The following is a 17,437-nucleotide window of genomic DNA, read 5'->3' on the forward strand; positions in this document are numbered from 1 at the left end:
AGGGATAGGGAGGAGGCATCTGTGCAAAGGCAAGGTCATTTGCCCCCTTTGCAAGGCTCCCTAGTTCCCCTATCATTTTAAGCCTGCAAGCACATTCCTGGCGTTGACTCTTCTCTCCTTCACTTCCCTTAGTTGCTGGGGCAGTGATTTTGGCCATTTGCTGAAGAGATGGGCCTTTCCAGGGAGTGCCCATCTAATGAGCAGCAGTCCAGCTGTCAGAGAAGACTCTTCAAAAGGGAAGACACCCTGGGAGGGCAAGTATTTGCCAAGTAACTAAGTGTCCCTGTGTTTGCAGGTGTTTAGTGTATGTTTGTGGGTGTGCACAGCAGTGAATACAAGGACCTATTGTGTCCTGTACTCCGAAGCTGGCTGAGGGCCTGGTAGCCAGGGAGGGTCACGATTCACTGCAACTCAACACACTTTTATTGAGCTTCTAAGTTCAACACCCTGTGTTCAGCCTGTAGGAAATGTAAAGATAAGGCTGATCCCTGCTTTCAAGGGCCTTAAAATCTAATGGGAGAGGATGGGGAATAAAGTGAAGAGATAGTAATAAAACCAGTAGAACCAGGTAAGTATCATGTGGGGGACAAGAACCAATGTTTTTAAGGTTCAAGATAGCAAGAAAATGTTTGCTAAGAGGAGAGATCGAAAAAGACCTAATGGGAAAGGTGGCATTCAAGATAAGTCTAGCAGAATGAGTGAGATTTCAGTAGGTTGGGCGTAGGAGGAGGGCATATTTGACAGTTGTGTTTTACTGGGGTTCATGTAGAAATAACTTCATCTCTGACACAGATCCAAATAAATTCCACTAATGATAAACATGGTCATACCAGAGGTAATATCCAAATCAGACAAATGTGGCCAATTAAGAAGTTATGTGTAGGAAGTTTTTGCTAGTCTCTGATTACTGTGTACTGCTTTAGAAATCTTTGATCTTTGAGAAGAATATTTATGTGATGACTGATAGTAAACAATTATGTCACGTTTGATGTGTTATGTTAAAAACTTAAGATATGACAAGATTTTTAAAATATTCTGAGGAACCTGGGGTGTACCATTGTTTGATAACAACTGGGTTTAGTTTAACTGTATCATCAAGTTTTGTAGAAGAAAATCCCTGTCTCCTTTAAGAAAGAGGTGGAGGCTTTGGCGCCTGTAAAAACTGTTGGCACACTTCTTGTCATAGAAACCACTTTCCAAGTCAAGGAAGTCTTGATAAAGGAGGAGGAGGTCGAGTACTGAGCTGGCTTTATGGGGCCTAAGTAACCATTTCCTGATTTAGAAAAGAAGGTCACAGGGAAGCACTACTTTATAGGCCTTGAAGGTTTAGACTTTTTCTGAGTCTCGAGGGATTGAAAGAGTTTCTTTAACCTGTCAGTGAAAGGAAAGGCTACCCTTGAAGGTAGCCCTCAGACATAATGAGGAGGGTGGTGCCTGGGTGAGGGCTGCTTAGCACAGATCCCAGCCAAGGAGGCAGCAGTTTGGGTCAGACTCTATCGAGTCTTCAAAACAACTCCTTCTCTTCCTCCTTCAGGTTCCTCATGCATTAAGTGGTATTGTGCTTTTATTTCATAAAGCTGATTGAGTAACTCATTTTTTCAGCAAAAAGGTATTGAGCACTTGTCATGCATGTACCAGCCCCTACCCCCCCTTGAAGGAGTGACACACAGATATGATACCAGCAGAGTCCATGGCAAGGACCACTGAGTGATGTGATAGAAGCTACTGGCCCAGCTGTGATTGGAACCAGCATCTGCAGAGGCCATCTCCCAGGATTCCTTATTGAAAAGCATACCACAGAAGGTGCTGCTGAGTTAGAGAGCTACTTAGAATTTCTCTAATTTAGAAAGACTGAGTTTTTCTTAGACTTGGAAGTCAGATGGAGTTGGGTAAAGTGGTCATTGATAATAAAGTCTTATGAGAGAAAGGCCCTCAAGTTTGATATTCTTTTCTTTTAATTATTCTATATTGACATTTTTAATGTGTTCATATCTGTATTAATAAATGGTTAAATCACGTGTGTAGATAGTTTAATAGAGTTTCTTCTTTCTTTTACTTTTTAAAATTCCCTTCCTTCCTTCCTTCCAGTACAAAAAGCATCATAGGCTAGATCTTGTACAATGTCTTCCCTTATCTTCAGAGGATTCAAAGACCCCAAGAGGATATATGAAATTGCAGATAATACTAAGCTCTCTATATACTGTGCTTTTCTCCATATATATATACCTATGACAAAGTTTGATTTATAAATTAGGCCTACTAAGAGATTGACAATAGTAACTAATAATAAAATAAGTATAACAATATACCATAATAAAATTGTATGAATATAGTCTCCCCCCATGCATGTGCGCATGCATGTGCGCGTGCTCGCTCTCTCTCCTCTCTCTCTCTCTCTCTCTCTCTCTCTCTCTCTCTCTCACACACACACACACACACACACATTTTTTTTTTCTCTCTAAAAGAATTAAGGCAATATTAGTATTTTCGGACCAGAGGACTGTGAGTAACTGAAACCATAGAAAGTGAACTGTGGGGAAGGGAGTAATACTCTACTCTGAAAAGACTACTTCATCTACAAAGGAACTATTATTATTAAAACTGCTCCATCTACTATAGAAATGGTTGTCATGAGGCGTATTAGGAATTAGCCCATGTCTCCATCAAGCAACAGAAAATGTCACAGCTATGTTGCAATATTTGTGGTGACAATATTTATGTACTTGCTATCTTATCTTACTGCATAAAACACATTATTCTCTCTTAAATACTGTGTCCAAAACTACCTTGAAACCACAAAAAAAAGTTTTCTAAAACAGTATGTCTTCTAAGTATGGGCTTATAGGAAAGTAGCAGAGAATGATACTTTTTGTGTATTGCAAGCTTAGTTGCCATATGATACAAACCAGACTGTACTTCTAATGTCCATGGACAGCAAATACTTAGTATCTGCTTTGAGCAAGAATCATGAAGTACACCCTCCCCCAATAATATGACAGAATTCTTCCCTTTGAGAATCATGTAGTTTTGGAGATAACAAAAAGTTAATAGACAATTTAAAGCCAAGTGACTTTTTTTTGTACCCCCTGCCCCCAAATAATAGAGTAGAGTTTTGAGAAGACCTTGTGAAAAAGGTTGTTCTTCAAACACAGGCAGAGTTTGGCTAATTCATTTTCTAAAACTTGCATAATGGCATAACAGGACAAATGTCTTCCTAGCAACATCAGCTGTCCGGTGGTATATACCAGACTGTATTTTTCACAATTATCAGCTACTATCTGCTTTGTACAAGAACCAATGCTGGATTTTTAAGAATTGTTTCTTAATTTGGGGACTTAATGAATTTCAGAACATATGTGTTGAATATTTGAGGACAGATTTGCAATCTCTGTAATGTGGGAGAAGCTGAGTCCAATTCCCTAGACCCAGCCTCCTCCCTAGGGCCCCTGGGCTTCAGAGGTTTTGCATCGGGTACCTCCCACTGCACAGATGAAGCAAGTACATTGTTTAAAAGCCCCAAGTATAAGGGTGATGTGATGGCATTCTGCTGGACCGGTCTCCGATCAAAGGAATTTTGCATCCACATAGAGGGGAAGCTGAGGCTCAGAAGCTGAGGAATCTCAAGGGACTACTTCTGTAAACTTTAAAGCAAGTAAAGTTCCCTGAATCAGACAGTGGAAACTTCATGCATAATAACCTAGTAATTCCCGAGGTGAAAATATGGATTTGCTCCTTGTTCATTTCCTGGTCCACAGGATCTTAGGCATGAATTAAGAGTTCTGGCTCATTGGGAAGGACAGATTACTGGGCATCCTGTGGAGCCACCCATGTTTTATGAGACTGGGAGTAAGTTACACAAAGTCCCACAGACGGAGAAAAAAAGATGTTGGGAAATATCTTTTTCTGGTTAAAGCTCGGAGATTGCAAGGGTTTTCTTAGCTCCATGGAATTTCTCTAACTGCCTAGGGATTTCTAGGTTTCTAAGAAGCTTGAGGTGGCTGTTAACCTAATTCACAGTTGAAGGGAAGACAGCCTTGTATGCCAGCCATGTGGTAGGACGTCCTCTTAAAAGACTCGTTAAAATTAGGCATGTAAGGGAACACTTCTTTTCTGAATTAGGGCCTCTTCTGAAACTGGGTCAATGGCTCTCATCCTCATCTTCCTGCCTGCTTTGCTGAAGCAGTGTAAGCAAATAAATATCAATAAATTGCTTAATGATTTTCATAAGGCTCCATCTTTTCAAGGCAAGGGGCTCTCCTGAAATCTTTGATCTGCTCTGTATGAATCTGTTTTCCAAATGGCCAGCACATGTCGAGGCCTGCTGTCCTCTGGGTTACAGGAAGACGCCTTTGATGGGTTAACCGCAGAGTAACTGAATTCTTTTCAAGTTCCTTTCTAAAGTTCCTTTGTCCTGGTGTGGATCTTGCCACTTGGATTGGACCAGCAGGAGATTGTTCCTGGCAAAGAGTTCTAGTACATTCTCCCTCTGATATGAGTTTGGTCCCTGGGTAATGCTATCTGAAATCTGATGTCCCGAAGGTTGAAATTTAAGCACCAGGTAGTTATGAAACGGATACTCAAACTCTAGATGGGCTACTCATACTTTTCTAGCACTCTCCACCCAACTTGTGCCTGAATAAATTTCCTTAAAGTCAGTTAATACTGGTCTTATTATTACTAAAGCATCTCCATAGTTGCTTGGTGCTGCCTTCAGTGGATATTATTGCTTTGAAAGTCTCCTACAGTTGAGTCCATTCTTTTCCCAGTCTGAGTGGAAATGTTTAGTCTGTTAATTTCATGATGGTGTGCACATAGGTGAAAAAAATGATGATTTGTCTTGGTTTGTTTCTACAGATTCAGATACATATTCAAGTTACAGGAAACGGGTGGGACACCCATGGATATTATTGAGAGAGCAAATTGAAGAAATGAAGGGGGAAGAATAAAAAGGCAATATTGGTAGTTGCAACATGTAGACAAATGGCCTGGGCATGTTGGAAAATCATCAAGAACTGAAATATTGTATTTTGTTATATATAATATTAAACATTTTGTAAACAAAAACTTCATTGTAAAAATTTAATAACTACCCATAAATACCTAATGAAATATGCGACAGAGCAAAATTTAAGAAAATAGAAATGTCTTTCCCTCTTTGCTCTGTTTTCAATGTTAAAAGTTCTTTTATCCAGAATGTTATTATTGGGCACTACTTAAGTCTAAGTAAGTTTTTCAAGATAACCTTTATTTTTCCTTACCTCTGTGATTCTGGGTATCCTAAAACCCTCTTCTCCTTACAGATTCATATACTGAACCAACCACTTATAGCTTTGGGCTAACTGAGCAAACCTTTATCCAGTGGCTCCTCTGCCAGGTCCACTGCTAGTCTGGCCTTTGAAAGCCACAGTGTGTCCCCTTACCCCTTTTTTCTTCTCTCTCTTTCTTGATATTGATATCCAGTGATGGCAAAAGCTTAATTCCAGGCTGCAGGCACTCAGTTCTCTTCAACAGTTATTTCACCCCTCACGCAAGGGAGTCTTGCTAATTTCAGACAAATCTGCAAACTGTATTTTCTATTTTTGTTTAATTGAATCACCATCCAAACAGCCACCTAGTCCAGAGAGCTGAGAGTCACAATAGACTCCTTTGTCTTCATTACAACCATCCTCCCACAACCAGTCAATCACCAGGCTCTGTCAATCTTCCTTAGTTGTCGCTAAAATTCACCCTCTCCTCTGTTTGTACCACAGGGACATTTTTCCAGCCTTCAATACGTCTCACAGCAGAACTGGTTTTGCTATAGTGACCTCTTCCTAATAATTCTTTTTGCTTCCATTCTCATTTCTCCTTTAAGCTATTTGTTTCATATAATATTCGTTTATATTTCATATAAAGCTTAAATTATTTTTATCTGAATTAAAATTTAATGATTAATAAGCCATGGAGCTATGATTCAATCCAGTTGGCAAATTTATTTTAAAAAATCACAAATAGGTACAGAATTTTTACTGAACGTTTTGCATTATCTATGTGGTATGTCAATGTGATAACCTACATAATTGATTTTTTAATGTTAAATAATTCTTGAATGCCATATGAGATTTATCTTATGATACTTATACATGGTCACTTTGGATCATTTGCTAATATTTAGTAATTTTGTATCTCTGCCCATACATAAGATTGTTCAATCTATTCTTACCTGACTTTGTAAAATATGAAATATTTTTATATTCCCTATACTCTTAAGGGTTATTATATTTTCCTTGGATTTGTTTTTGTTTTTTTTTTGTTGTTGTTGTTTTGTTTTGGTACTGGGAATTGAACCCAGGGGCACTTACCCACTAAACCATATTCCCAACACTTTTTATTTTTTATTTTGAGACAAGGTCTTACTAAGTTGCTGAGGTTGATCTCTAACAATTCTCCTGCCTCAGCTTCCTGAGTTGCTGAGCTTATAGCACCACCAAACTTGGTTCCTTTGATTTTGGGGAAAAAATTGTTGTCTCTAAAATTTTCTGGAGCTAGTACACCTTTATGACATATTTTTGACTATTGATTTAATTTCCCTGCTTTACTGGTTATAGTTTTACTCAGTGTCAATTTCTTCTCAAGTTAATTTTCACAATTTATGCCTTCTAAAAATTGTAGTGTATCTAAGGTTTCAAATATATTGGCCGAATGTTGTTCATGTGATTCTCTTAAGATTTTTAAATATTTACTTTTTCTGTTTCAATGTCCTGTTTCATATCTGGTACTATTTATTTCTACCTCTTACAAAAAAAGCAATCATGCCAGGAGTTTGTCTATTTAATTACTTTTTGGAAACAACCAGATTTTCATTTTGTTGATCAGATGACCAAACTATTTATTACACCACAGGAGCAACTTTTCAGAAACTCCCACTCCTGTCCATTCACTTTTTAAAACCAGCTGGTGGGCTGGGCGTGTCGGCGCATGCCTGTAATCCCAGAGGCTCAAGAAGCTGAGGCAGGATGAAGAGTTCAAAGCCAGCCTCAGCAAGAGTGAGGAGCTAAGTAACTCAGCCAGACCCTGTCTCTAAATAAAATAGAAAATAGGGCTGGGGATGTGTCTCAGCGATTGTGTGCCCCTGAGTTCAATCCCTAATATCAAAAAATTAAAAAATAAAAAATAAAACCAGCTGGTTGCTCTGTGCATGTGTGACTTCCTAACAGTTCCACTGGTTGATTTCTTCACACTTACCCTTCTGCTGTCCCCTGCAACAGCTTTCGATTCCTCCTAAGCCCCAAATGTCAACCTGTTTCGTGCTCCGTGCCTTTATTTTATTTTATTTTTTTGCGATGCTGGAGATCAAACCCAGGGCCTGTGCTTATAAGCAAGCACTTTACCGACTGAGCTATCTCCCCATCCCTCCATGCCTTTCTTACAGACTTCTTCTTTCTTCTGTTACCCACTTGGCTGAAGTCTTTAAATTCCAGCTCTGGTTTTCTCTTTGTGGGATTTTCCCTGTGCCCTCCCTCTCTCGCGCTCTTTGGGGGGTAATTACTTCTCTTTACTGTTTTTGTGCCTCCCACTCATTCCTACTTTTTCATCACTCATCATGTTTTCCTTACATGTCTTCTTCCCCTCCTGAACCGTGAAGGTCAGTGCAGTCTACTTTTTCACATCTGTATTCCTAGACTTATTATTAGTAGTATTGAACTACTAATTGAACTCAGGGGCGCTTAACTATTGAGCCACATTCCCAGCCCATTATTTTTATTTTGAGAGCAGATCTCACCAAGTTGCTTAGGGCCTTGCTAAGTTGCTGAGGCTGACTTTGAACTTGTGATTCTTCTGCCTTAGCTTCCCAAGTTGCTGAAATTACAGGCATGTGCCACTGTACACAACAGTATTCCTAGAACTTTTAACTTATTTCTCCTGTCCCCATATCTTTCCTTTTTCAAAAATGAAAAGCAAAAAATAGAGAAAAGATTATACTATGTCCTTCTCTATTTTAAGAAAGGTTGGCATGCAAACTCTCCAGCTAAGATGCTGACTAAATTAACTTCTCCCTCTCTTCCTTGTCAATATGCACTTAGCATTGAATCACCTATTTGCTACTATCTGTAAATTTTCAACTTTTTAAGACAATATTCTCTTCTTATAAGGTCTATACTACTTTGTGTCTGGATATATCAATGCATTTTAAATACCAGACCAATTTTTAATCAGGTTATATAACTCCTCACAGTTTATTTATAAACGTATGCACTATTTAATCAGAAGGGATAATATTTCATGACCAATAAAAATACATTTTAGAATCTTCATATTTGGAAAAATATTATAAGTAGGTAATTTAAAGAAACCTCCATTTCAGCTCATAGTTGTTTTTATCTGAAAGCTTAAATTTACAACAATTGACCTACATATGAACATATAAAATGAGATGTTATTTATAAGCTGAATGGTTGTGAAACCCACAAGGGAGTTAGGAAAGCTGAGTTTAAGTCTCAGTTCTACTTATACCTCAAGCAGGACTTTATTCTACATCAGTAAAATAGTGATAATGATTTCTGATCCTCTAGATTATTGTGAGGATTAAATTACATATGTGTGGGAAAATGCCTTGAAAGGTACAGGTATTTAGCATATACTATTTTTTAAATTTATTTTATTTTAGTTTTATTTTTAAAGATAGGGTCCTGCTAAATTAGCTACACTGACCTTGAACTTGAGATCCTCCTACCTTAGCCTCCGAGTACATAGGATTACAGGTGTGCATTGCTGTATAGCATTACTCACTAAATTTAAATTTAACTCGCATGATGGGAAATCACAACTATGCCTGTATTGCAAATGATAAACTCACATTTAGAAGATTATTACTGAAGCATTTGATGTCAGCCTAAAGAAAATCCCACTTTCTTTTTTGGCCTGGAACGATATCCTCTGCCAATCCACTTTATTTTCATTGTTTTAGTCAAAGAACAATTATTCAGACACTGGGATTTGGGAGTCTTGAGTTCCATTTTGAGCAAGCACAGTCCAGTGACCTTGGAAAATCAATGGAATATTTTTTTGTGAACATTTTTTGCATTTCCCCAAAGGCAAAGCATTTCCCCTTCTCCTTTCTGTCTGCTCAGCACTAACTTGGCAATGCTTGTTACCCCAAATCAGGACATCGATGTTTTAATTCACAAGAAAAATCCAATTCATGTAACATCTTTATCCCTCTATGAACTGTGAGGGAAAGGAAAGTAACCAAGCCTAAGTGTCCAGCCCAGAGCATTTGCCAATATCCCTTTAAAGTAATCATATCTCTGCAAGGCCAGCAGCTCTCTGTCACCTCATTTTGCTGTTGGAAAGAAAACCTTTTCCGCACTCTCTGCCTCCACCTGAACTGCCTGGTAATTGAAAGTCATTTTGTTTCTAGGATCATCCTCAGTGGCTATGTGCACATTACCCATCCACTCCACTATTTAAATGAGGGGTGAGGAAAAGTCCCCAAGGGAAGTGTGAATAGCCAGCAGCTACATTTGGCCAGGCCGTCTGAACTACAGCCTGAACCTTGGCCCAACCCCAGGACCGATAAAGCCCCTTGTTAAACTTTAGATTTCCCCAGATTTGTGTGCAAAATGGGAAGACTGGTTTCATCTGTCCTACAGGACTCTCTCAATGCTTTTTGGGCTTGTTAACTGCTTTGTGCAGGGAGAGAATGGGGGTAGGAGGACCTGGGCCTGCTCCGAGGTTTGCATGCTTCCAGCCTGCCTTGAGGTATCCAGCAAATGCTGACCTATATTCCAGTGACACACACCAGATCTGAGTAGGACATAACTGCCCAGGGCGCCACCCACCCCCTCCTTCTCCTCCTCCTTTCTCAGCCAAGAGGGCAGGCATATCTGTACACCAAGTTCTCTCTTTCAGCCTGATGGCATGACAGGGCGCAAGGGGGGTTTATTAGGAGGTGAACCCACTACACCTTGAACCTCTGGGTCACACCACTGTTCTCTCCAGGAAGAGCAGCAGTAACCAAAAAGGTATGGAGAAGTCGATCTCTTGGGTTTGATCACATTTTTTTTTTCCTCCCAACCATTGTTTTTGGAAAGCTCTACTGTGTTTCTTTAGAGTAGGCAGATGGCAGGATCCTGGAGGTGTAAAACAGCTACAAAAAAACAAGATGATTCAAACAGAAGGAATATGTATAAACCCTGCTGGATCATCTCAATATTAATCAAGAGAGTAGGCTATCCCCCTCCCATTGCACATTGCAGGATGTTTAAAGTTTTCGTGCCCTTTTTTTTTCCCTTTTCTTAGGACACCATGTATTAATGGGCCATTTTTGAGGGTTTGGGTGGGAAAACTGGTGTCATTTTTTGCCCTCAGCTTACTTTGAGGGCAAGCCCAATTGAGAGATGTCAGAGCAAGATCACTTCCTTTGAGTAGACAAGGAAAGGAAAATGGAACCCCCATAGAGGAAAGGCAAAGCTGAGAGCCAGGGATGGTGCCAGGAACCGTGCCTAAAAGAGATAATTTCAAGTTGAGTTGTGGTTTACCGCAGTGTCCTCGTGATCATTTGAGTGGTCAGATGTCAGGGGTGACTGAAAAAAGTTCATTTTCCCACAGTGGTGAAAGAGAGAGAAGAAAAAAGAAAAAAGCAGCTTTGCCCATAGGAAATAAATACTTTTCCATCTGAGAGTTTGACTGGACCAGGCTTGGAAATGGACCATCATCTATGTGACTTTTGCAAAGTGAGCTGGAAAATTGACATCAGTTCTTGCTTTTGATTAGCATATCATTTTAAGCCCCACCCTCTTTTTTTCTCCTAATAATCACAAATAATCTGTCATGGAGCAATTGCTCTGCCCCACTGTGCATTCAGTTCTGAAGATATGGGAGCAAGGGTCATGTGTTTGCTATTATGGAGCTGGTGGGGAGAAGTGAGTAAGACAGAAGGATCTCAGGTGCAGAGCTTGGAGATCATGTGCTTTGAGCTCAGGATCATAGCACAAATCAAATGTTGCAGGACCTTCCTGATTCAACCTACTGTGCAGCTTGGCCTTACCATAGCAGCTGTGGAACCATCTTTTCATGCTGCATGAGTGTAGGAAGACTCTGGGATCTGAAGGGTTAAAGTGTCACTCCAATGGAAAAAATGACTTAACCACAAATTCATCCTATGCTTGCCTATTATGTATTACTCTGTGTGTGTGTGTGTATTTTTTTTTTCCTTTTTAAATACTATAATTTTTCATTATCTTGTATCCTAAAATGTCTCCTTTATAGTTTAAGCAGGTCTCCCTGGTTCACCTGGGAATGGAACAGGGTGCTTTCTTCCATCACATATACCAGAAAAGCACTGAAAATCTCCAAGGCGAAAAAGGAACATCAAATAGCTGATTGGAAGACTGGAAGCTTCACACACCAGGCAACCCCAAATCCCACTCTCTGCTGCCTTTCCTTTCTGTTCATCTTTTCATTCCTGATGCATTCCTGATCTCCCCATCTCACTGAGCCTGGAGCACCTTGAGCAATTCAGTGGCTGTGAAATCTCCTGCCGACTTTGTTTTGGCTGGAATTGCAACCCGCATGTGGGAGAATTAAGCGAAAACGTCACAGAGCTAATAGCATGCCTCTGTGCAGTGGTAGGCAGATCGGTAGAAAAAGGTGACATCATGGATAATTCCAGCACTTCAGGTCTGCAGTGCAAAGCGGCTTCCTTGCTATACATCAGAGTCAGAACCTGGATTTGAGACAAAAACAACTCTCCCTTCTCATAAATATCTGCTGTGGGGCTCAAAAATATTCTAAGTGCAATGGCTCAGAAATGGTCCCTTTCCCTTGGAGACCCATCTGATTTTCCAAATCCAATCACAAACTTTTTAATAGCATGTCATGAACCTCTCAGCTCATTATTTCTCTTCAAAGTCTTCCAGTTTGCCAGCGTAGAGCCTGTGAAGTGTTGTTTGATGATGTGCTGCACCATAAATAAGCACATAGGACATGCTAAAATCCATCCTTCACTAGTTCTGGCTTTCCTACCAGGAATACTGCCATACAATCAGGAATGTGTGATTTGCAGCAATTGCTCTGAATTGAGAGTTAAAAAAAAAAAAAAAAAAAAAAAAAAAAAAAAAAAAAAAGAACACATTCAGTGTATAATGTAGGTAATATAACAGATTTATCATGTTTATATAAATCCCATTTTTTCCCCTTCCTGTTCCTTCAGCTTTCCTCCCCCTCTCTCACGGCTAGGCTATTGGAAGCAAGGAGAGCAGGAATATAGACAGATCCTTTAAAACAGCAATCACAGATTTAACCATTCCTGACTGCAGGAAATCAATGCATTGGATAATTTACCATGTCTCTAATACCCAGCGTTCCCTCTGATGTCTTTAAGTTGTGAGCAGACAACCATTTTACATGTGTAACCAGCCATGAAGGTTAGCCTACAGAATGGAGGTTACTGTTGTAATCAAATAATGCTCACACAAGCTAATCTGACATGTGTTTTGACTCTTTTTTTTACTATATGGTAATTAGGCAAATAGTAAGCAGCTGACCCAAGTTACTGTCATTTGTATTGTTTTGTTGCAAATCATGGTGAGATGAAAATACTTTTTGGTCAGGGGACATAGGAACACTTGAAAGCTAATCTGTAATATTCTCCTCATTCTGTAAGTCACTGAGGAAAATAAATGCAAAGAGAACAATGCCTTCCAAAGGAACATTTTATTAATACCTGGGATTGTCAATACAAAGCCCATTGTATGGCCCAAGTAAGCAACACTACAAAGACTGCCTTAGCTTGGGGTCCCTGTCCCAGGACTAGGACCTAAATAGTCCAGATCACACTATTCAATGTAAAATCTGTGGTCTAGCAGCAAAGGCATCACCCAAGAGTGTGTTAGAAATGTACAATCTTGCAAACCCACCCCTATTCATAAATCTTGAAACATAATTTACATAAATTACAAAACATAAATTACAAAATCCTCAATGATTTCTATGAACTTTCAAATCTGAAAAGTCAATCCACTTAGTTTTCCCCACCTAGATTGGCAGCTCTCAAAGTGTGGTCCCTGGATCAGTGTCATCAGTAACCCCTGGGAACTTGTAAGGAATGTGGATTTTGAGGCCACAGATGCAGACCTACTGAATAGAGAACTGAGGATGCAGCCTAAGAATCCGTGGTGATTCAGATGCCATTTGAATTTGAGAATCACTGCTCTAGGTCAGAAGACCTCAAGCTTTCATGTACATTCAAATCACTTAGGGAGCTTTAAACCATCTCTCAGGCAGTACTCCAGATCAGTTGAATCTGAATCTCTGGGGGTGAGATGCTGGTATTAGTAGTTTTAAAAAATCCTTAGGGAATTCCAATGTGCAACCAAGTTTGAAATCAAGTGTTTTTCAAACTTCAGTGAGAATTGGTAAAAACAGAGCCACTGGGTCTATCCTATTTCAACTGTGGACTATAACTACTAAGGACCAAAATTTGAGAACTACTCACCACTGCCATTCAAAGTGTGGTTCAAAGATCTGGAGCTGGAGCAGGGCTGGGGATATAGCTTAGTTGGTAGAGTGCATGCCTCGCATGCACAAGGCCCTGGGTTCAATCCCCACCACCAAAAAAAAAAAAAAAAAAAAAAAAAACCTGGAGGAGGTTCAGCATCTCAACCTTGTGTTGGGAGCTTGCTAGAAATGCAAATTCCCTGACCCCACTCTAGAACTATTAACTTGGGGTATCTGCACATGCATGAAACACACATAAAGAACTCCTAGTGGTTATAATGCACACTGATGACTGAGATTCACCAGATCAATTCTTTGTTTTTCAGACTGGGCTCATCAGAGGTAATCTTGTACAACAATAAACAAGAGGTTGTTATCAAGATACAGGCTCATTTATCCTTTTCCTACAGTGGCCTATGTGATTTATTCAGAGTCTCTGATTTTGACTAGTCTTGCTAATTAAGAATGCCATGTAAAAATAGAAAGAAAGAAGAGTCTTGAACTTCTTATGAACATTAAAGGCAATAACATTCCACAGTTTTCCAGTATCTCTAAATAGAATCTGTTTGACAGCTTCCCATGTCACTACCACACCTAGGACATGTTCCTAGACACACCTAGGACAGGCTCAAATTCCATTATTTAACTAATATATTAAGTATCCACTGATACTTATTATTTGACATGGTATGAGGCCCTAAAATTTGGCAGAAGGGCAGAGATGATATTAAGCACATAAATACACAAATAACCATGTAATTATAATCATGTTATTATGATAAGCACCATGAAGGACATACACAGTCCATGAGCAGTTGTAATTTTGGACCAGACTTACTCTTGAGTGACATGTAAGCTGGGACCTGAAGAGTGAGGAATTAACCAAGCAAAGCAATGGGAAAGTTATGTTAGAGGAAGGGTATGTGCAAAGGTCCTGAGGTAGGGATCTACTTGGTGAGTTCAAGTTGCTCAAAGAAGGTGAGTATGGCCAGAGCAAGTGAGAAGGCAGAGAGGAAGAGGAAGCTGGAGAAGGCAGAGGCTGGTTCATGAAGGACCCTGATAAGGACAAGGGATTTTGTTCTGCAAAAAGACAGAAATACACACAAATGATAAAGCATAATTATGACACATGAGTTCTTGACCTAATCTGTGAAATCAGAGACTGCTTCCCTGAGGAAGCAACATGTAAGTACAAGTTTGACAAATGAGAAGATGATAACTAGGTGAAGAAGGGAAGTGGGTTCTGAGTAGAGGGAACAACATATATAAAACCCTTAAGGTGAGAAGAACATGGTGAGTTTGTCAAATTGGCTAACAGAGCTGGACAAGCCTGGCCTTGAGTCCCTGATCCACCATTTATTGTGTGCCCTTAGGCCAATGACCCTCTTGGAGTCCTAATCTCTTCATCTATAAAATGGGGATGATAATAATAGTACCTACTTCATAGGATTGTTGTAAGGATTAAGTGAAGTATGTTAACACAAGGCACATAATACATGTTTGCAGTAGGCAGGATAGAGCCTGTGCCAGAGATATGCATGTCCTAATCCCCAGAACTTGAGAACATGTTACGCCTCTGGGCAAGGAGGTATTCAGGTTGCATGTGGAATTAAGGTTGCTAGTCAGCTGACCTTAAAATAAGATTATCCTGACTACATGGGAGGACCCAAGATAATCACAAGGATCCTTTTAGATGTCAAAGAGGGAAGCAGAAGAGTCAGTGTCCAGTGATGGCAGGGGAGACTCATCCTGCTGTTGTCAGCTTTGCAGATGGGGGGCCACCAAGCAAGGAGTGCAGGAAGCCGGTAGACGCTGGAAAAGGTGAGCCAGTGAAGTCTCACCTGGAACCCCCAGAAAGGTACATAGCTTTACTGACACCTTGATGTTAGTCTCAGGACTAACGTTTCAGATTTCTTGCCTCCCAGCTGCAAAATAATCATTTGTTTAAAGCAAATTTATGATTCATTTTTGAATCCACTACCTTAATGAATGCACAGCTGTTTTATAAATGTGTTCCTTAGATAACTGTACAGATCTACACTCCATAGGACACAGGGAACTGGGCTTTGGATAAACAGATAAACACTGTCCAAGTTGGTGACATTAAGCATTATGATTAAGGTAATACTCCAGCAGCAGGCCTCAGAATCTTGTAAAGCCTAGATCTTGAATAGTCACTCAAAGCCCTTAGGCTAAAATGAATTTTTCTGGAGTTTTGGCCATATATAGCTTTGCTGAAGATAAAAGCAGTGTTCAAGGGAACGTTTGGGCAACATCTCAAGGCAGCCAACTTGAGCAATATCAAAAGTACTGTGTCTACTCTGCAGATGGAGCTGTGGATGTGATTTACCCACTGCATTTCAGAGCTTCGGTCCCTGTCCAGGCAAGAGTCTCAGGGGTCTGTCTCTGGGGTAGGAGTTAAGCTCTCACAATGCTCACAAAGTTGCTTCATAAGTCTTTGGCTTTAACATGACAGTGACCATCTGTCCTACCCAATCCCTGAGGGAAACATTAGAAGAAGCAGCACATTGACATTCAAGCTAGAAGAAGCAGGGTGCCAAAGACTAAATGGAAAGACTTTTCCCAGGTCATCCTCACTGGGCCCAAGGGTGGGAATGGGGGACCGAGTGCCAGATGGGCTCAGAGGCTGCTGGAGTGGGCGTGGGATTATTTGTTTCTGCAGAAACGTTTCTATAGAATGTCTGTAGGGCCTTTGGAAACTGTTGCCCCAAAAATCACATGATGCCTTTTCACAATGTCCCCAGTGTTTTTTTTTTTTTTTTTTTTTTTTTTTTACCAAAGGAGTTTTCTAGTAGCTGCCTTGTCTCCAGCCTGGAATTTACTGATGTTCTGCGAAAATATGATGGAAGCTTTAGAATTCTGAGCCAGGTTTCTCCCTTTCCAGGAAGAGAGGGCCTCAGTGTCCACACACTGAGAAGAGCAAGACACTTGGCCTCCAGCACCCTTGGCAGTTTTTGGCCTCTCCCTCCCCCTCTTGGCCTGGGTCTGTCCCCCTGGGGCCTGGCTCCCAGCCAGTTGTCAACTAATCCTTGCTAAGGTGTTAGGTGGCAAAGGCTCAAGGGTTATTAATCCTTGTAGGAGCTTTCCACATTCAACCAACTTGTGTTACTAAATCAAAGGGCATTAAAAAATCATCACCATAGCATAACAACAATTTCTTTGTGTTCCCTATAAATCTTTATAGCTTAGGATCAAAATATGCATGAAATATTTTTTTTCACAAAGAAGGGCATTTTGTGTATTGCTTCACATTTTTGAATGTCCCTTTTTTATGACTCTAGTAGTTTGAATGTGATTTTTGCAGCCTCTGCCCATCTTGTGATGATTGCTCTCCCACATCCAGCTGCCCTCATGTCTGTCCTGGGGCCATGAAGTCATTTGACCCTTGCCTCTGTGCATATCCAACCCTCACCAACTGAGTGAACAGAAGTAGCTCCAATTCAAGGTGAGTTCTTCAGAAATTTTCCCTAAGAAGTGTGAAATTGAGGACAGGAAAAAGACTCATGTTGGTCTCTTTTTGGGGTAGTTGAACTTACACATGTCAGTTTAGGAGTTAGGAGGTAGCTTTTCATCAACCATGATGTGGACCTAAATTAAGAAGCCAAGGGAGAGAAATAGATGTGCAGAGCAGGGCAGAGGTGATGAACTAAATACTGAGGTTCAGGAACATTCCTACTCTTGGTTTCTGTAAGACATACCTGTATTTTTTTTTTTTTTTTTAACCTAAGCCAGCTTTGTTTTATTTTTATTATATCTAAGCAAAAGACCAAACTAAACATAGTGATGATGATAATTTTGACTGTATGGAACACTTACTATGTGTCAGATACTTACACTTGTATTTAATCCCTTCAGTCCTGGTGAGCTAACTCAGAGATGTTTGGCTATGTTTCCAGGATAATTCACCTCAGTGTTCAGGGATTTGGATGTTGGTCTG

General features: G+C 40.1%; 1 long non-coding RNA gene across 3 annotated transcripts in view; it reads left to right on the forward strand.

Moving 5' to 3' along the window:
* The first annotated feature begins 401 nt into the window (after positions 1–401).
* LOC306660189 overlaps positions 402–17,437 on the forward strand; it is a 45,027-nt gene continuing 27,991 nt past the window's right edge. Inside the window, exons 1-3 of one of the 3 annotated variants that reach the window (XR_013763580.1) lie at positions 402–568; positions 15,242–15,337; positions 16,785–16,945. This is a non-coding gene — a long non-coding RNA (uncharacterized lncRNA). Of the gene's footprint in view, positions 569–14,209; positions 15,338–16,784; positions 16,946–17,437 lie in introns of those variants that run through there. The other 2 variants (XR_013763581.1, XR_013763582.1) reach the window with 2 other exon arrangements.

The sequence above is a fragment of the Sciurus vulgaris genome (genome assembly GCF_902686455.1).
Source record: "Sciurus vulgaris genome assembly, chromosome: 4".
Lineage (NCBI taxonomy): Eukaryota > Metazoa > Chordata > Mammalia > Rodentia > Sciuridae > Sciurus > Sciurus vulgaris.